Genomic DNA, 22525 nt, shown 5'->3' with positions numbered 1-22525 from the left:
ATTAGTGAACCAGTCAGATATACAGTAGCGTCATTTTCTTTTCTAGTCCCACAGAGAATACAATGGTACAGTTGTTGTTGCTAACTTAGTAAGCCAGTTTTTGGACAGCTCCATGACCAATTTAACCACAACGCTCTGCATGTCTCTTTGGCAGCAAAATCTTATTATTTACAGATCATGGAGTCCCCGCAGAGCTGTGTGACTGCTCTATACTACAGACACAGTTTGCAGCCAAGGTTTCATTGTGAAAGATCCTACAAATGAAATGAGTAAAATACTAGAGAAAGTAAGTTGTTGCTCATTGTTGCTTTCAACCTTAATCGCTTCTACATTGCACTCTGTAGTCTACCATACTTATCTTTGTGATCAAACACACTTTTATTTCTTTCAGAAACTCAATAACTACAGTATTTAAGTTGTTCCAGATATTTAACAATCTTTAATCTTAAATATATTGTAAATCTAATATAATGGGAAAGAGATCACACTCAATGTCAAAACCACCGTTTCTGTAAAAATCCATTCATTGTGATATGCAAGTTACGCTCAAGGAGCACAGGGGACGTTTCCCCTGTGCTCTGAGCACCCCCGCATAATCATCTCTCGCCGTCCCTTAGGTAATTCTGTTCACGCACCTCTTCATCTTCTCCTGATTTTCTGGATCTTTTGTGGACGAAGCATAAGGCCCCACATAGTGAGCCGCAGAAAAAAAAGCTGCAGAAAATACTGCAGTAGAAATGCATCACGTTTTTCACCGAAAGTCTGCAGGGACCTTCTGCCCCTATTATACCTATGCAGGGCTCAGTGGTGAGTATTGTTGCCTTGCAGCCCTGGATTCAAATCCAACCAAGGACAACATCTGCAAGGAGTTTGTATGATCTCCCTGTGTTTGCGTGGGTTTCCTCCCACACTTCAAAGACATGCTGATAGGGAATGTAGATTGTGAGCCCTATATGGGACAGTGACCACAATGTCTGTAAAAGTGCTGCAGAATATAATGGTGCTATATGAATATACGGAAAACGCCAGAATTTCTATAGGTATAATTGACATGCTGTCTATCATTATTAGAGATGAGGGCGTAGTGAAATATTCGATATTCGAGTAGACCCTCAATATTCGACTACGCGATCGAATATCGAATTCCATTATAGTCTATGGGAATAAAATGCTCGTTTCAGGGGAAACCACAATTCGACAAATGGGAGTCACCAAGACCACGAGTAGCAGGAGGAGAGTGTTGAGGAGGAGCGAAGGAGAGTGCGGTATTTGGGCAGTCAGCACCAGAAACTATCTAGGGCCGAATGCGGTTTCCTTGTATTACCAGGAGAGCACAGAAGACGCGCAATTATCGACCAGAGACTGTCAAAACTAGCCTAGTACCCGAGCACTGGACGAGTAAAAGCAAAGCCCACATACAGAGAAATAACCGTACAGAGCAGGACACAGCACGGGGAGAATGATAGACCCGCAGGATAGTATTTTACTTTTGAGTAGCAATCCCCAGTATCCCTCCTGCAGAACCAGCGTTGATTGGCTGAAAGCTATACTATCTTTGATGAGGCGGAGTCTAAGATCGGACCACAATGAAGACTGCTCTATAGTGAGTGGTATTCGATCGAGTACAAGTATTTCGAATACCGTAGTATTCTATCGAATACCTACTTGATCGAATACTACTCGCTCATCTCTAATCATTATCAATCCAACCACACATGATTTCAGCAACTGAAAGTCAACATGGATAAGGAAGCTCTTTCTTTGCAGTCATATTTATGACTATGGTGTCACTGTGCCAATATATGATTTATCAGTAACACCTAAAAGGATAATATTTTCTTTAAAGCTATTTTCAGATAAAATGACAACAGTGCCAGTGGAGATATTGTCAGCTCAGAAAATCTTTCCAAATGTATATAAATAAAGAGCGACAAAAACCTAATTCTGAAATAATTTCTACATCAGCAAAATCACTGATGCCATAAAAAAAAAGCTTGAAAATGGCTCGGAATAGATTATTAAGATTTAGCATTCCAGCTTTTCACACACAGAAAAAATGCACTCATGAAGCAGAAGTGACACATAAATGTGACAAAGAAATTGCAGTTGACTGCAGCACAGAGAGGTGGCAACAGCACAGAGCACAGACTGCTTGAAACATTTCCTTTATTATATTTACTGTGTTCTGTAAATTTAGCATCACAAGACTCCTTTATAGGCTAGGAATATCAGGAATATTCAGGAATATCAGTCCCAGGTTTCTGACATATGTGTGGTCCAGGGCGGGTTTTGCGTAGGCCTCATCCCAGGTGTAGATCCTTGGCTCATTACTGGGCCAGAAAAAAACTGCAGATCCTGCATTGCAGTGCAGTTCCATGAGGTGAAAGGAGGTGTATGGTTCTGTCCTGTATCCCTGAGTCTGGTGAGACTATATTGCTCCTGTTTTGTTCGTGTGGCTGGAAGTAAGCCATATGTATAGTTAGGTTATCTGTTCTATTCAGTTAGTTGCTCAGACGAGCAGGTTTTTAGTTTGTTTTTGCCTGAAGTTGAGGCTGTATTTTGTATTGTTCCTTTTGTGTCTGAAGTCAAGGTTTATTTATTTTCTTGTTTTTTTTCTAAATAAACCAGTTTGCTGAACATTTTGTGTCCTTGTCTTGAATGTTTGGGTCTGCACCACTGCTTCTACCAAGCTAACTTCCCCACAATTCACATCTGCACATGGGTCTCCATTGCTCGAATGTAGAGAGTCGGACCACTAAAATAGCAGTTACCTACAGACCCCGTGGACTCCATAGACTATAATATTATATTTTTTTGTAGCAGTTGTTGAAGGTATCACAGCATCTTGAAGCAAATGGGACAACATTGTAATACCTTGTTCCACCACTACGTACTGTAAAGTTTTTAAGTGATGAATACTATTCATGCTGGGTATGGTTTTCACTACCTTAGATTCTGGGTGATGTATTGTCATTTTGTGTTATACTAATGCACTTATTATACTCTGACATGATAATTTACTTGTTGAATTTGCAGGGTGGGGATGCCTCAGCCCAACAGATTTTTTATAACTCATGCCAGTTTTCTGCATACAGTGATTTTATTTGTTTCATTTTATTAAATTGGTTGCTTTTGCTCGAGTCTTAATTTAAGGTACCACAACAGTTCAACGTTACATTCGCTTGGTCATGAAACCAGTGGTATGGCCATTTCTCCAAAGTGTCCAAGGAACTGATTTTCAACAGGACACCAGGCCACATGTTGCTAGTGCTACTGTGAGCAGCCTGCATGGCCTGGAAAGTCTCCAGACTTGTCTCCCATCTGGTACGTCATTGGTCAGAAATTGCAAAGGGAGTGGCCAGGAGCCAATCTTGATGATCTGCGTGCCTGAGTACATTAAACATGGCATATCATTCTTTAAAAAACTAATAATAACCTCATTGATAGCGTGCCAAGGTGTGTAAGTGCGTATATTTCTGCACATGGCGCTCATACTCGATACTGAATAAATTGATATATTTGGAATATCTTGTCTCCATTATTTTATCATTTGCATATCATTAACATTGATCCTGTGTTTTCTATCATTCCAAGACCCTTCCTTCTTGGTGTTGAAATTTCATCATTGAGGAGTATAAAATTCACCTTTTTAATATTCTTTACCTAAAGTTAACCTCATACTACATAGAAGCTACAAGGTTGTGACTAATGACAAGAAATTAAAAATAATTTCACGATAAAATTATTCATATAAGTAAAAACGCTATAAACACTGTAAAATCACAAAATAATGAATCTATTTAGTGTTGATCAAACTTAAGTGACTGATTCATCATAATCTATTATACATGATCAGATGTGCGATGTGCTTAAAATAGATTGATGGTAATTAATGAATAAAAGATGATTGTTTAATGATACCTTATTGACGCCTCATCATTTTAGAATTTGCTTGTAGGATATCATATATCAGAAGTTAGAGGAAGATAGTCAAATAGAACAAGTTACATTTTAAAATGGTTTCATTAATGACAAATATAGTCTCAATGTCAAAGAGTCCAAAGCAAAGAATTCACCAAAGGGGCGATATAGAAAAAGGAACTGCAGCAAGTTTACAGAGCTACAAAAAATTTACATAATAATATGAAACATAACATTATTGAGATCGACATGATTTATGTAAAGCAAGCAGGTATGTACTAGGGAAGAAACCGAAAACTAAGGACCCCTGTGCAAGAATAGTCTGTAGTCTTTTCAAAGAAGCAATAGATATAATGTTATTGCAAGTCAAATGCACAGTTACTAGGGGCAACATGGTGGCTCAGTGGTTAGCACTGCAGCCTTGTAGCACTGGAGTCCAGGGTTCAAATCCTGACAAGAACAACATCTGCAAGGAGTTTGTATGTTCTCCCCCGTGTTTGTGTAGATTTCCTCCCATGCTAGAAAGACATAGCTGTGACTTGTCTCTGTAAAGTTTGTTACACAGATATCTTTGGCTCCAGACATCCAACCCATACTGTTCTCTCCTATATATAAATCTCCATCCTACTGCTATCCCCATTTATATAATAAATAATATAAAAATCCCCTGGAAATGAATAATACCCCCACCCCGTTTGCTTTTTATTTAATGTAATAAAGCCCTGTGTACCCCCTTAAATCAATAATGCCACCTACAATTATCACGGCCTATTACGGTAATTAATTCTATCCTCTTATGTCTCCTTACATAAATTACGCCTCTGATGTCCTTACATACATTTGCTCCCTAATGCCTGCCTTGTATTAATAATGCTTATTAACCCCTTCCTAATAATCCTTGTACTATGCAGCAGAAATCGGCACTAGTGTCCGCATTAGTGATTATCTGTACATCTGGCCCCACAAAAAATGTCCAATACCACTGTCAGATCAGGCATGCACTGTGCCTCCCCTGTCAGAAGTCCACACTGGTCTGCTGGGGCCAAACAGTGACCTCAGCAGCATCAGGAACATACGCAGTGAGGTATGTGATTGACATCACCGGGTCCTTGCCCACCACCTGGCTTCAGATTTGTGCAATTCCTGGATAATCCCTTTAAGGCTACTGATTGGCTTCAGCAGTCATGTTTGATGCAGGATTTAAAGCGGGGAAGACATGGTGCATGCCCGAACGGACAGCAGTGGCAGATATTAGAGTTGCAGATTTGTGCAATTGCTGGATAATCCCTTTAAGTGGGTTACCCTGGGAAATATTAAAGCATACCAGTGCTTACCAGTAAACTCTATTATTACCTCTTGAAACTGTCCCAATGCCCCTTATAGTCATACTGTCTCCACTGACCTCTCTTTATAAATTATGGTCCCTTAATCCTTAAGTACTATCATGGTTTCTATCATAATGATATGTCTATGGTAGTGGTGTATGATAGACAAAATGATAGTATTTAATGGTTAAAAACCCCTAATCAGTGGTGTAACTAGGAATGGCTGGATCTCAAGGCGAACATTTGACATAGGCCCCCTTCGACCCCCATCCCCCCCCCCCCACACACACACACACACAAACTGCATTCCTGCACACACTGTATACCCCATAGTGGCCCCTGCACACACTATTATAACCCCATAGCGGCCCCTGCACACACTATTTGCCCCATAGTAGACCACCCATGATCAATTATTATTCAGATCCCAGAGTATAATGATCGCCGCTAATGCAGTTGATATGTAACCTGTACCACTGCTCTCATTGCTCCCCCGCTAGTTACACCTCTGGTATAGTAGGTTTTTTTTTCTTACACCAGTAATTTTGCACAATAAAGGTGCGCAAAATCATGGCTGCAAAATAACGCGGCGTATACGATCCTAACTCCCATTGAAATCAATGAGAGCGTTTATGGCGCACAAACTCTCACACGCCGTATACGTGCCATATCACGCGACACGTTACATCGTGTGAACGCACCCTAATATTTTTTTATTGTGTTACTCAGAAGCTGATTTTTATGTTACCACATTCTGAGAGCCAACATTTTTATAATGCTTTGTTTACACAACCATACGGGGGTTTCTTCTATACAGGATGGGTTGCAGTTTTTAATGGTACAATTTTGGCTTCTTTTTCTTATTGTTTTTTTTTTTTTTAGACCATTTGCTGTGATATAAAAGTGAACTAAACTTTAATACGTTTTCTATTTAATATATTTTATAACCTAACAAACAACATTAATTACACATTGAACTTCATTGTAAATTCCTGATGATTATCCCTGTAATAATATTTTTGCCACATAACATAGAGATTACTGACGTTCTCAGATGTCATCCAGGTCACCTGAGCACCGACGCTTATTGTCCCTCTTCACCTTTCTGCCTCGGTTCTCTATTGCTACATATTTTTAATTTTTTATTCCTTTTAATTCCTTTTATCACAAACATAATTGGATACATAACAGATATAGTTCACAAGGGTATTTGTGGAAGTATAACTGGAAACAACCTCTTGGCAGCAAAAGTCGTTACTGTAGGTCATTATACTTTTCGTTCAGTTTGTAATAAAATCTATAATAATGGAAATTATTATTATTAAAGGAAAATTTAATTGAAATAGTCTCAATAGGAAGGGAAAGTGTAGCCGCAGTTAGCCGAGCCCGTGCACCATTAGCTCTCTCCACTCATTCAGAGAGCTGAAGAAGAACTTTAGACAGCCTATGGCCTTCAACAACCGTGTCTTGGATTTGGTAAAACGCAGGGGCAGACACAGACTGCAGAGGGCCCCATGCATATATGACTGTGCCCCATCTTGCCAAGTCTTTTTTAGAATGAAAGAGCAGGGCCACAGTAGACGTTTGTGCAAACCAGCTTCACATATATGTCCACCCATGAATGGTCAAAAAATGGCTTATTCATGTCTGTCTATGTTCATGTATGAACATAGCCTTACCATTTACCTTACCACTGTTGCTTCACTCAGGCATTTCAGTTACCCAGGGCTCCCTGCTTTATATGTAAATGTAAGGGCCCCTTCACACGGAGTTTACGCTCCGTGTATTCTGCATACGCTCTGCTCATTCTGTTCATTTTACACGTGTAAAAATACACATGTAAAATGTAGTTAGCCATTGACCTGTTCGGTCATACACCGTGTTTTGGTCCTTAGAACCTATTCACCGCACGTGACTACTGAGACCAGTCAGTAACTGTGGTCACGTGGACATTTATGAGTGACCAATCTTGATCAGGAAGCTAAATTATTAATTGTTGTTTCTTACAGATTGTGGACTCTGAGACATTGCTGGTTACTGCTTTTTGTTGATCTTCAGACTCTCTTCCACTCAACATCTCCATCGAGTTCACAACAGCAAGACACAAGAAAAAGTTGACCTGGAATTGAAGGCGATTTCAAGTGACTCAGCTTTGGAAAGACACCCTAAATCACATATAGGATTCATGTGTTTAACAAACATATACATTCCGCTACCTGGCAATATTTCAAATACAGTCTATATTAATGTAGAATCCAAATATCAATGTCTGTAACAGGCATTTCCTATAAATTATACCAACCTGGTTTGCCACACCAAGAATACATATATACCCACCACACCCTCTGGCATCAACTGACCCCCTTACTATGGACCTATGGTATAGGGGAACTTTCAGCACCATAAGCATGTGCCATCTATTTAGTATAGGTTCTACACTGTACGATGACAGTGATAAAGATATGCTGAGAGTTGTTCTTGTTCACAAACAGCAATGCTACCACCCAACATCACCCTGTAGATGATACATTTGAATGCAGGACTGATCAGACTCAGTCAGAGGCAGAACATTAGTATTTAGACTATATCTATTAGTATCTAGACTGGGCTGATCACCTGGGGCCCTGCACAGAAAGGGCCACAGTAGGCTCTATCTGCTCAGGAGGCTGAGGGCCTTCGGAGTCCAGGGGACACTTCTTAGGGCCTTTTTCAACTCTGTGGTTGCTTCAGCCATCTTTTTCGGTGTGGCCTGCTGGGGGAGCAGTATATCAACCAGGGACAGAAATAGACTTGACAGGCTGATCAGGAGGGCATCAGTACAGATGGTGGGTGACAGAAGGACACTGTCCGTGGTGAGCTCCATGCAGGAGAACAACTCCCACCCCATGTATGGGACCTTGATGGGACTTGGCAGCACTGTAAGTGACCGTCTGCTTCACCCCAAGTGTAAGAAGGAGCTATCGCAAGTCCTTCCTCCCAACCGCGACCAGGCTGTATAATCTACATCAGACCAAGCGAAGATCACTCCTCACAGAGAACTAATGATTATGATTATGAAGTCTTCCTTCTTTCTTCTTCTGTTCCTTAGCTGCTATGGACTCCTAGTATATCTTTTCTTCTCAGCTTATGTGTGTCTACTTCCATAATATATTACTGTGTATTATCCTGTATCTGTATTACTATGCTGCTGTAACATACTGGAATTTCCCCACTGTGGGCCTTAAAGGATTACATTATCCTATCTTATCTTATCTCTTTAGCTGACAACTTCTTTGATTTAAGGAACTCTCCTTCCTTTTCTTCTCCTTCTGGTCCAGACCACCACAATGACTTCTCTCAGCAGTTACACTACTCTACAGAGTTTGCCCCTGAGATGTATTCTGCTCTTGGCTTTGGCCTCTAAATGTAATAACTCACAAAGTTCCCACAGTTAAGAAATGTTCCACATTATGCTCCCTAAGTAAAATATTCCCATTATTTGTTAAAATATGTTCTACACTGTGCCCATTATTAAGATAAACCTCACGCGGTGTCAAATGAATAAAATATACCTCAATCTATTGCTACTGCTAACAAAAACTGTACACGTCCCAGTAAGGAGTAAGACTCCCATGCCATGAACCAGTCACTGCAATACCATTACACCATGGATTTAGCAAATTATTGTGAAATTTCAGACAACCCATTTAAGAAATTGAGTGAAAGAAAATATATATTACTCCGATAAACTCAATACTTGCAGAATGTCTAAAATTCCTAAGTCTTTTTCTCAGGGTCATGCAGGTGATTTTGCTGGTTTCAAAGCAGTAGAGATTGAGAAGGTGAGATGACCTGCAGACTCCTCTGGCAGAATTGTTCTTTATATTAAGGACACATCTTGTGAGATGGTGAGAACATAAGGCAGAGTTTAATATATAATTATTAATCTCTTTGATATGTCTAACTAGTTTTGACCCTGCTTTTCAATATAAATGAATTTTTATTTTAGGGCATTTTATGTTTCTTTCATTTCTATTTCCTCATGCGTTTGAAATACCGCACCCAACAATATCCAATGAATTCATAAACTGGATAAATTCCAAACATGTAGTGATCTGTTGCTTCCGATGCTTTAAGGGTTGTCTCAATCAAGCAAGTAGAAATTAACTTAAAGTCCTTGACCAGACCTGGGCATTGTATGGGCAGTAGGACACATCCAGCCCTCTAACTGTCTCTCATCAGTCTGCGTGAGATCATTGTAAAGGGGCATTCCCCCTGTACTTAGAAAACACAGGGGGCGTTTCCCCTGTGCTCTGAGAACAGCGTTGTCATCCATTCTAGTGCCACCTTTCATTTGCTCTATTGGCTATTCTCTTCCTCTTCTTACATGAGATCACCACAAAATGGCCGACGGATAGGCACAGTCGACTGTTCTGTTGGTCATTTTGTGGTGGTCTCCTGTAAGAATAGGAGACGGAGTAGAAGAAAGGCGGCACTGGATGGATGACAACGCTGTGCTCAGAGCACAGGGCAAACACCTCAAATTCAAAAATGGCGGTGCGGACCATCAAGATAAAGGTAAGAGATGAATAGCCTTTATAAAGTCTATTCCTACATGCTTTTATTTTAAAACGTGTTTTTTAATTATAGAATCCCTTTAAGTTAAAGGGATGCTGGTCTTTGTAAAACTTACTATTTCATGTTAGAGTGTGATGCTAGTTTTTTTAAATACTGCAAAAGTTTGTAATTTTCTAAACTGAGCAATCACAAGTTCATCATCTCATCATTAAATAATGATGTAATTAGCTGCTCGGTGGTTTCATTGATTCATTGTAATGTTTTATTTACTGGTTTTTATGAAGGGATAGTATATATACAGTATATCGGTATTGGGTAGAATTGAGTTAATTATATTAGTCTGGCCCTCTAAAACCATTCCAATTTCTCATGTGGCCCCATGGGAAAAATAATTGCCCATCCCTGTCCGAGATGATAACTTTTCTGCTATATTGGGCACTGCTTGGTTTTATTGCTTGGCTAGTGTATGGTGGCATTGTTAAAGAGGATCTGTCACAAGTTCTGAAAAGCCCAATGGCATAGCATCTTCTGATAGCAATGTTTGTTTACCGAAATCCATTTATTCAGCCACTCCAAAGATATAAGCCCCTTTAGTGTTGATGCAGATTAGGGTATACTAGCTAAGTGGAGCGCATCCCAAAAAAACAGTGTCCAAACCGCCCATTTAGATAGTGTACGCTTATTTTTTATCAACACTAAAAGAGTATATATATATATATATATATATATATATATATATATATATATATATGGGATGGTTTATTGTATTTGGATGACAGTGTCAGATGACGAATACTATGGCATTGGGCTTCTCAGTCATGGTGACGCTAGGTTCACACTAGCGTTCGATCTCCGTGCTCAGCTTTCCGTCAAAGAAAGCTGTCAGACCTGGTCCGGCCGTGAGCGGCGGTGAGCGTTTTATGCTCTCCGCCGCGAAACTGTTTTTTTTTCAAATCGGACACAGAGTATTGCATGACCAACTCTGTGTCCGATTTTAAAAAAAACGTTTTGCGGCGGAGAGCATAAAACGCTCACCGCCGCTCACGGCCGGACATCTTTTAAACCCATTCAAATGAATGGGTGAGAAAGAGTCCTGCAGGTTTCCGTCTCCTGCTCTGTTTTGTGCAGGAAACGGAAACCTGCAGAACGGAGACCGGGCGCAGATGTGAACGAGCCCTTACAGATCATTTTTATGGCTAAGGCTACATGTAGCAAAGTGCAGCAAAAAAATTGCTGAGGAAAAAAATGAGTCATAAGTGCATCATTTTTTTTTTTGCAGTGCTTTTCATTGTGATTTTGGAAAGTTTTCCTTTGTGGACTTTCTGACCTTATTATACCTATTCAGTGTTTTTGCCACGGCAAAAATGCTGTGCTTTCACAATGTGTGGCTTCAGTTTTTCCACAAAAGGAAGTCATTCTCTATCCATAGGATCAGTTGGGGTTTAGCTGCTCATCCCCTGTTCTGAATGGAGTGGTGGTCATACAGTGTGCGCTCCACTCCATGCACTTCAGAGGGAGTGCTGGAGATAGCCAATATCCCTTAAAGAGGACCTTTCATGTCCTCGGGCACATGCGGTTTTATACCACTAGAAAGCCGAAGATACCAAATTCTCTCCACTGTCAGAAGGGCATTCCTGACAATCTAGCTGGGAATGCCCCTCCTGACACAGGGGGCGTTCCTTGCTGCCCAACCATGATGCTGAGTGGTGAGGAACGCCTCCCAGTACTAGTCTATGGATGAGTACTGTCAGGGAGGGGGGTGTTCCTCACTGCTCAGCGTCATGGTTGGGGGGTAAGGAACGCCTCCTCTGACACTACAGAGCTAAGGACACTACTGTCAGGAGGGGCATTCCCAGCTAGAGTCAGGAGTGTCCTTCTGACAGCAGAGAGATTGATAACGGCACCGATAGCTCTTCCCCTGGGGCACATAATGGGAAAGCCAACGGGGCGCTAAATTCAGTGTACTGTCAGCTTTCTATTGGTATAAAGCTGCATGTGCCGAAGGACGTGAATGGTTCCCTTTAAGAGGTGTTTGTGGTAAAAGCACTGTGTGTATGGTAGTATGTGTTCACTTACCTTGGGTTCATGTATGTAATAACTCCTTAGCATGCATAGTGTATTAAAGATTCTTAATAACTAACTTTTACTTGTGCCCTGATGAATATTACAATTCTCTGATGCCTGTATTCTGCTGACAGGATGAATCCACTATTAGATGTCCGCCTATCACTTATAAAGGCAATAGATATTTACTAGGAAATTGTTCATTACAGGGACAACAAAGGAGAAGATTCTCTTCAATAAATAGAGTTACAAAGCTTAGTGGCTAAGAAAAATTCTTTTTATTTGTGAAGTTCACTTACAAAATTTACGCAATTATGATAATTAAAACTTGATTTGCAAATTACATTAGCAAAGTGTAGCGCGAAGCAATCAATCCTTATGAAGTGTAATGATTCCTCTTAGATTCCTGTGTCAGTGCTATGGGAGGATGCACACATACATATTTATTATTGTAATCAGTGAGAAGTCTGAGGCTCACGGGGGATATGAGAGATTAATTCTCACCATAAGTAATTTCTAAGACCATAATTAGGTTAAAGGAAGAATGCACTCATAAATCTCCAATTGGTCTAATTGCCTCTAAATATGGTATAGTTTTCCTCTTATAGCATTTCTGATTTTAACTGCCAAGGTTACTGAAGTGCGTGTCAAAATATGTAAGTATATTATATTGATATATATTTTACCTCTACAATATCGCTGGGGTGTCTCCATATTTATTCTGTAATACTTATGGGAGCATTAATTTGATTACACAGCAATGGGTGCTTGAAATAGGAAGCCAATTTTGCATATATATTTGTGTAGCTGTGGACTCAGTTGGGGTTGTAATGGACTTCGAAAACTTGTTGACACCTCTATTCTGCAGCTCAGTCCCATTCATTTTAAAGGCATCCTATCACTAAGACACAATTTTTTCTAGGTACCACGTCAGAATAGCTTTAAGAAAGGCGATTCTTCTCCTACCTTTCGTCATCTTCTCCACGCCGCCGTTCGCCTACAATCCCGATTCTTCTCGGTATGCAGATTAGCTCTCTCGCAGCACTGTGAGTGGGCCCCAGCGCTCAGACAGCACTGGGGGTGTCCCCAATGCTGCGAGAGAACTCTCTCTAGCACCACCTCCATCTTCTTCAGTAGCGTAATCTTCAGCCTCTTCTTCCGGTGGTGGCTTGTAACTTCTAGACCACGGGCCTTGACCAGAGCAGACTGCGCATGCTCATAGACCACGAGAAAATGGCCGCTTGCACAGTATTGTAAGGGGCCATTTTCTCATGGCCTGTGGGCATGCGCAGTCTGCTCTGCTCAAGGTCTGAGGCCTAGAAGTTACAAGCCACCGCCAGAAGAAGACGCTGAAGATGACGCTGCTGAATAAGATGGAGGCGGTGCTGGAGAGAGTTCTCTCGCAGCATTGGGGACGCACCCAGTGCTGTCTGAGTGCTGGGGCCCGCCCCAGTGATGCGAGAGAGCTAATTTGCATACCGACAAGAACTGGGATTGTAGGCGAACGGCGGCGTGGAGATATGGAGATATGTCATTGTCATGTGACCAATAGACATGATGTCACTTCCCAAGAAGATAGAGAGTAGCCATTTTTGAAGTCCTGCCCAACCCCTTTAAGTTCCCAAATGGCTTGAGACATGCATAAATTATTAAGAGGCTCCTACTGGTGTAGATGTCATATATGTCATTTTTTCTGGTTTGAGTTATATAATTAATTTGCCAGAGTCAAGGTGTCCCTGGCCAGCCCTCCTCCCCACCCTGCTCTTCCTACTTCCACAAAAAATAGCAAGCAAGGAACAAGGAATGTGGCACATCTTTGGTGTAATAAAGACCCAGATTAACACCAAAGTATGCCACAAAACTAGTGTAGATGAGTTAAAGAGGATTTTCATGTCCTCATCAATGTGCATTGTTATATACTGCTAGAAAGCTCTGAATTCAGCACACTGTCAACTTTCACAGTATGAGCCCCGACAGTACAATTCTATGGGAGAGTATTGTCAAGGAGGGTGTACCTCAAAGCCCAGCGATGATGCTAGTCTGTAAGGGCCATCCTTCTGAAAATGGGGAGATATCAGTGCTAAAATTAACAGCACTGGGGCATATATCAGGAAAGTATGTCGGCTTTATAGCAACATACTACATATCAATGAGGACATGAAAGGTCCACATTAATAAATTTCCCCAGTGTGTATCACTATCTGGGCTCACACACGTCTCTGCAGGTACAGAACATGGAATGTATACATTCCCTGTATGAGACTTTGAGTAACAAATATTACTCTCAGTATGAATATATACACTCAGCTATTAGAGGGACATTTCTCTAATTCTTATTAACAGTTTTCCCCACACCCATTACTAGAAAACATTAGCTGAAAACTTATCAGCACATAACAGAAGTAAACATGAAAAAGGTGATAATTTGTAGCACAGAATCATAAATATTAGGTGCGGCAAAAAAACCACTATTCTATTAATACATACGTATTGTCAAACTAAAGTCCAAAAACTCTAATGTGAAAGGTTTTAAAGGGATCCTATCATTTAGACGACATTTTTTCTGAGTACAATGTCGGAATAGCCTTAAGAAAGGCTATTCTTCTCCTACCTTTCATTGTCTTCTCCGTGCCACCGTTCTCCTACGATCCCAGTTCTTGTCGGTATGTAAATTAGCTCTCTCGCAACACTGGGGCAGGCCCCAGCACTCAGACAGCACTGGGGGTGTCCCCAATATTGCGAGAGAACTCTCTCCGGCACCGCCTCCTCTTGTTCAGCAGTGTAATCTTCATCCTCTTCTTCCAGTGGTGGCTCGTAACTTCTAAGGCCTCCGGTCTTGGGCAGAGCAGACTGCGCATGCCCATAGACCATGAGAAAATGTCCGCCTGCATAGTATTGTAAGCGGCCATTTTCTCGGGGCCTGTGGGCATGCGCAGTCTGCTCTGCCCGTGGCCCAAGGTCTAGAAGTAAGAAGACACGCCGGAAAAAGAGAATCAAGAGGCCATTCCTGACGAAGATGGAGGCGGGGCTGGAGAAAGTTCTCTTGCAGCATTGGGGATGCCCCCAGTGCTGTCTGAGCGTTGGGGCCCGCCCCCAGTGCTGCGAGAGAGCTAATTTACATACCGACAAGAACCGGGATTGTAGGCGAACGATGGCACAGAGAAGACAACGAAAGGTAGGAGAAGAACAGCCTTTCTTAAGGCTATTCTGACGTGGTACTTAGAAAAAATGTCGTCTGAATGATAGGATCCCTTTAAGTGCTAATAAAAGTATAATTTCCGGGGGCCGCACGGTGGCTCAGTGGTTAGCACTGCAGCCTTGCAGCGCTGGAGCCCTGGTGTTCAAATCCCGCCAAGGGCAAAAAACCATCTGCAAGGAGTTTGTATGTTCTCCCTGTGTTTGCATGGATTTCCATCCCATATTCCAAAGACATAATGATAGGGGGAAAAAAATGTACATTGTGAGCTCTATGTGGGGCTCACAGTCTACATTAAAAAAAAAAAAAAAAATAGCAACGGATAGCAACTACAGGGTAACAATTTACCTCCCAATGAAAAAGTTTCCATAGACCTGAAGACCCCAGATACATTATAGAGAGGTTGTCTGAAGCCAAAAAATATCTAGTATGTATGCCCCAACAAATCTGCATCACTGCCCCTACAACAGCATAGAATTGGCTTAATGCAGCTTTGGTGGTGGCAGGGACCTTTAATTTAGAATTCACTTGTAAAATAAAAATATTTTTTTCTATAACACATTTTAAGCTACAAAATGAATTTAACCAATTTACTCCTTTTATTTTATCATGGTAATGTTGCCGATTCAATAATTCTTAATATTTGATACTGGAAAGATATTTGACAACATTAATTTGAATTTATGTCCCTGAGCAATTGAGTGTCAAGCGACATCTTCTCACACAAATTAAATCATAGCGGCACCTTCACCACCAGAAGGACATTCCTGTAAAATTGGCAGGTTTTTTAATTATTTTTTTTAGAAGTTGTTAAAGTAAAAATAAGGTGAAACAAGGAGATGAATAAATTGTTTTGTATGTTGACAAATGCTTAGTGTTACCTACACAGTTCTGACAAGCTGCTATGACAGCACATAAAGAAAACAAGGAACCTGCCAGCCTATCTCTTACTCACTCACTTTAAGATAATCTTTTAATAGTCCCACCATGGGGAAATTCAGTGTGTTACAGCAGCAGTGATAATACAGTAATATATTACAAGAACGGACACATACAAGCTCAGAATAGCAGATAGAAAAGATACTAGGAGTCATAGCAACTAAAAAGAAGACTTCAGGATCATTTAGTTCTCTGTGCGGAGTGATCTCCACTTAGCCTGATGTTGATTATACAGCCTGACCACGACATGTTATGAAAATGATGCATTTTACAATACCTACAAAGTGGATCGGATTTTTTCAAATCCCATCCACACATTGCAGAAAAAAATATGTAGTGGAAATGTTGCGATTTCAAAATCACTTTTGCTTTTGTAAATCACAGCATGTCAATTATACTTACAGAAACACAGATTTTTTTTCTGCATAGGTATAATACAGGTAGAAAGTCCGCAGAGGAAAACTCGGCAGATTTTCTGTGAAAAACACTGATGATAAATACACAATTTGCTGCATGGGGTCTAAGCCTGAAGAAGTGACCCTTGGTTCACATCTGTGTTTGGTAATCCGTTCAGGGAGTCCGCATGGGGACCCTCGGAACGGACTACCGAACATATTTGCAAGCGGTGTGCTGTGAAAGCACACAGACCCAATAGACTATAATGTGGTCCATGTGCTTGCCGCGAGATCTCCACACGAGTCATGCGGACAGGAAAGTAGATTGTGAAGTACTTATCTGTTTCTGCATGTTCGGGGGACGCAGATGTGAACGAGGCCTTACTTCAAGTAAAACCAATATTGAGATATGCACTGATTCTTGGAATAGTATACAGTAAGGGGGCAAAAAAATGGGGTCAAATACTGTGGGGGGTAAGAAGGAGGCATCACATATTTTGGGGGGCAAAAAAGAGTTCAATATATTGTGGGGGGGTAAAAAAGGAGGCATTATATTGGGGTCAGATATTGTAATGGAGGCAAAAATGGGGTCAAATACTGGGCCGGGGCCAAATATGGGGACTTTTTCATTTGCACATGGGGGGTGCCCTATGGTTTTAACTACAGAGTTACAATCACACAACCAAAGATAGCTGAGTTGGTTATCTATTTTGAGGGAGGGCACCTTTCTATAGTTCACATCAGGTGGCAGAGAGAATAGATTCACCACTGAGGACAATGAAGTGAATTCCAGCATAGGATTTCACAGAAAGGAGACAAAATTAATTAACAAAGTATATTACAAATTTTTAATAACGAGAAAAATACTGCCAGAAAAATCAAATTGTGCAAAAGTTTACGTACACTTTTAGGAATCCTTGGGGGCTGTGCAAGGCAAAGATCATGTACATTTATGGTATGAGGCTATATGTATCGGTATCTGGAGCAAGCAGGACTTAGATGTTAGTCTCTTCTGCTAATATAGAGGGAGCTCAAAAATAATGAGAAGAGCAGCATAGAATGAAGGGGGCACATCGAGGCTAAAAAGGATCATGTGTAGTAAAACACTGACATGGCAGTATCCCTTAAAGGTAACCTGAAATGCTCTCAGTTTTAGGTTTACACAACGTCCATTAACTCTATAACTAAAGAAGGACAGCATACGAGAATAAGACCGTGTAGTTCACAAAGATCCTCAGAAGTTTTGTGAATTTGACACTCTTGGGTCCATACAATTGGGAAAACCTTTAATGTATTATCATTAGTCTTATTATTCAATGGAATCTATACCTTTGCTTCATTCTTTACCACTTTGCCTTTGAGACAGTGTCACAATTTTATTCTCAAGAATGTCACAATATAAAGACAGTACCTGGGACACCTTGGTCTTGTTCAAAGAATTATTCATCTTGCTATATGTCAGACAGCCATTCATTTCTAACATACAGTACTTGTTACTTCCTAATAAATTGTATTTGATGGATGATCGTGTGTCCTCCACAAATTCAGATCCAATTTATCCCATTGTATGCAGACAGTAGTATTGTAATGTTACCTTCACTATAATATACACTGATACGTTACACATTTTTCTAGGATGACCTTATTGAAACACAGCATAAAATATGTCTTGACTGATTCCTTCTCTGAGACAGAGTGATCTTTCTGAAAATATTTTATAAAATTTGTTGCACGTCTCAAATGTGAAATACATGTAATGTGTATATAGTGACGTAGTGTTCATGTATTATGTACTGGTCTTAAAATTTTCATTATTTTGTATACCAAGGGATGCCCTGGTCCATCATAGGATCCTGGGGCTCTCATAATTAGGTATTTCCTAACAGTAACCTGTGACCTTGTGAATATTTCTTATATAGTTTGTAGGGAATTTCCAGGGGTTTCTTATCGGTGACTGATCCTTAGGAAAGTCATCAATATCTTTTTTTCTTAATTGAAATATTTTTTCATTGAGTTTTCATTAAAATAGCAAGTCAATAGTAATAAGTCATTGTGTTACATATCCAATATCAACATATAAACAACCATTTACAATGATGAATAGTAAATTCTACACTACAAGAGGTCATTGTTTTTGCTGTCTAACCAATATTGAAATAGCAATAACGTTAATATATAGCACTGTCATGAAGGTGTTCCACAGAACCATGAAGGGAAGGAATGAATAAATTAAAGAAGAAAAATGGTGGGGGGGACAGTGCAGTTAGTTGGGTTAGTAGCGATAATCAAGAGGTCATGAATATTTGGTGGAGGTCATGAATAATTGGTGAAGGTCTGATACCCAGGACCCCTACAAATCTTATCCTCAAAGCAGCAGTGGTGCTTGGATGAGTGCCACTTGGTAGAGCAATGGTGGCAAGTTCATTGTTTACATGGTCTGTTTCCATCTCAGTCCCAATCAAGTGAAAGGGGCAGAGCTTCAGTACCATGTGCAGCCCTTAAACAATGTACGGTGCTGGACTTGGTATTCAGTGAAGAAGTATCTGACTTGTGGGGGTCCCAGGTGCCAGCCCTACACCGATTACGTACCGTTGATCTATCCTAGAATAGGTCATCAATTACCCCCTCTATCTCATAGATTGTAAGCTCTTGCGAGCAGGGCCCTCAGTCCCATTGTGTTAAATGATGTTCTTTGTTATGTATCTGTCTGTATTTAAACCCTACAAATTGTACAGCGCTGCAGAATATGTTGGCGCTATATAAATAAAATTTATTATTATATTTTTATTATTATTATTATTATAACTAAGGAATGTGTCGTAGACATTATGACCTACTGTTAATACATTTTTTTTTTCATTTTAAACAAATATTTTATTTTACCAAAACTTTATTATGGAAAACAGACAACAAAACTGTAAGGGAATTGCAAGATGAGCAATTCCCCAGTAGCTGCTAGTAAACCCTGGGAGGAAGGGAATGATAAGACAGTGAGTCCTAAGATGAACCAGGTTCCTGTCTCTGCCTACTTGCCTCACTGCCCTAGGCGATAGAAGACAACTGGATGAAAGTGCCTTCTTAGATATAAGTGATGACACAGAACGCAGACAAGAAAACCAACAACAAAAGAGAGGTCAGCTAGCCAAGGGGTCAATACCAGTCGAGCAGCGCAGTACAGAATCGAAAGCCAGAGGTCAGAAATATGTATAGTGATAATAAACAGAGAAAGCCAGCATGCACAAAAGGCAATAGCAAGTGCCAAGGTGAAAGTGAGCAAACAATAAATAGGAAGGAAGAACCCACCCCAGACTTAACAAGAAGACAGGCTGTCAATCACACAGGTAAGGCTAAGACTTTAGGGGCCATTCACATAGAGTAAACGCGAGCTGATTATGGCAAAATACACGTGTAAAAAATGGCATTGAAGTCAATGGGAGTCTGATTTTTACATGTGCATTTTTTACACATGTATTTTGCCATAATCAGCTCGCGTTTACTCCATGTGAACGGCCCTTAACTATTAGAAGGCCAGAAGGAAACCAAGGTGAAGGAGATGGGTGTGGTGGAAAATCAATTATAGAGGTGAGGGAATAGGACAGTGTTCAGACAATAATAGAAGAACCTAGAGCAATGAATCATAGTCAGACATGCCTCCTGCGCCGTAGCATGCAGCCAGAGGAGGGCACCAAAGCCCAAATGGGCAAGGATGTTACAAAAACATTGTCAAGGACCTCAAGAGTTGTGTCCCCATTCAGAGATCTTAATTCAGTAATAATGAAAGCAATGTCAATAAATGGCAATGAAAAGTCAATAGTACGCTGCCAAGCAATCCAGAGTTGTGTTCAGTAATCTAATCAACAATGCAAGGTTAAAAATAAGAATGTAAAGTGTGGGGAGAAAAAATGCTCAGAAATTTTCACTTTGTGCTCCTCTAAGGCTAAGTTCACATGGAGTTTTTTGGATCAGAACATGAGGCGACCTCCGCCTCAGGTTCCTATCCATAAAATGTGTCGCGGAACTCAAAGCCGGTCCACGGCACCGGCATCCAGCTGCGCACCCTCCTCTGGATTAGGCTCAATGAATGGGCCTAGTCAGGAGGAGGGTGTGTCTTCAGGGCGAATCGCGAGGTGACTCGGCCTGAAGAATGAACACCTCGCTTCTTTTTTCCGGGAGCCGGGAGAAAACCTCCTGTGAGGCTCCCATTGATTTCAATGGGAGCCGTCTTTTTGGTCAGGGATTTTGGGCGGATACGGCCTCAAATCCCTGACCAAAAAAACTCTGTGTGAACTTAGCCTAAGGGGAAAAGTAAATGGCAGACAGGCCAGTCTGGTGCAAATACTCACGAAATAAGGACTGGTGCACACTGCTATGGCTGCAGCGCAAACAAGCATACAGGATGCCTCAGCACTAGGTTGCTAAAGATATGCAAATTATGAATATATAAAGTTTGAATTGCAATTTTGCTATGGTCATTGTATGTTGTTATAAGTGTTAGGTTCTTAGCGTGAATTTGATAAAATTGTGAGATCTGACATCAGCTGGGACAGTACATTAAAACTACATAGCTCTCTTGGGCCTAGGTATACAAAATATAAAAAGAGCAATGGAACCGCACACTGATTAATATGGGGTTTGGGTGCTAGCAGACAAAGAGTCCTGCGACTCACGTACAATGTGGAGTAATGCTGCTGCACACCATATGCATGTGAAAACGTGAGATTTATTGGTACATATACGCCATGGATTGGGTAAACAGGTTTGTAAAGCATAAGGAACAACTAGATCATTTCAGTTAATGACGTTTCGGTCATATTAGACCTTCATCAGATGCGATCTAGTAATAGGCAGAGTACGCAGCGGGGTCATGGCGCTGCGTACTCTGCCTATTACTAGATCGCATCTGATGAAGGTCTAATATGATCGAAACGTCATTAACTGAAATGATCTAGTTGTTCCTTATGCTTTACAAACCTGTTTACCCAATCCATGGCGTATATGTACCAATAAATCTCACGTTTTCACATGCATATGGTGTGCAGCAGCATTACTCCACATAGGTATACAAAATAAACTCAGGCTCCTGACTATAATTTGTACTCTTAAGCCTAAGAGAGGTACATAAATTCAAAAAGAGGTGCCCCCCAAAAGAAAAAGATAAAAAATAACTTTTATTAGATATGTTTTAAAACAAAACACTCAGTTAAAATGACAGCTGATGGCCTCCAATGAAGCCCGGTCAGTAGAAATTATCCACTAAGTGTTAATACATTCAGCAGCCTCTAATAGGTAGTGTACTAATATTGAGATGTATAGAGCGTCACATAAATATGATATTTAGAGGGCAACAATGTAGCCATGATCGTTTCCTGCTGTGTAAGAGGAATAAAGTTATGTATCCAATTTAGTGTAATTGGTATTCCTCCCTACTAGTTACACAGAATCCAGTTGCCAGTTTGTCTCAATAAGGCTTTGCCTGAGACGGCAGAGTCAGTGACCATCTACTTCAAATGCCAGTAGCTGCCCAACACTCAGTGTATAGCGATCCCTAGCACAGTTATCGCCCAGCTTAAGGTGTGAACTACGCTGTCTGAATGGCAGATCTAGTGAGGGAGTTTCTGGAACACTCAGGGGCTGGTGGATAAAATGTTACATGAAATGGCTCTAGTACCAGAGTATTCACAGCGATAGTAGAATACAGAAAGATGGAGTGAGTCTGATACTACTACACTCCTGGCAGTTATAACATCTCAACGCGTTTCATCACCCTAATGTAACTCATCAGGAGACTATCTTTCATCCCTGCCTGGACTACAAATAAAGTTCCTGTACACCCTGATTACGGTGTGCGGTCAAAACCGCATTTCCCGGGACCCAGAAGGTAGGTCCCAGTACTCAGATGGAGGCCGACGCTGCGCTCGGCACACTCTGCTCCTATATAGACTTGGAGTGTAAAGAGACCCCACCCCTTCACCACACAACCCAATCAGCTTGCGTCAGACTCACTGACATAACACAGCATCGTAGGAGAGGGCGTGTGAGGGGTGGGGCCGGTCAATGCGCTGCTCAAACACCATGGTGTAATCCCGAAGAAAGAAAGAAAGGTAAGTATATGGTAATTTTAGAAACCT

Source organism: Leptodactylus fuscus, chromosome 3, assembly GCF_031893055.1.
Source record: "Leptodactylus fuscus isolate aLepFus1 chromosome 3, aLepFus1.hap2, whole genome shotgun sequence".
NCBI lineage: Eukaryota > Metazoa > Chordata > Amphibia > Anura > Leptodactylidae > Leptodactylus > Leptodactylus fuscus.
The sequence above is the reverse complement of the archived record's forward strand: the minus strand, read 5'-3'. Positions refer to the sequence as shown.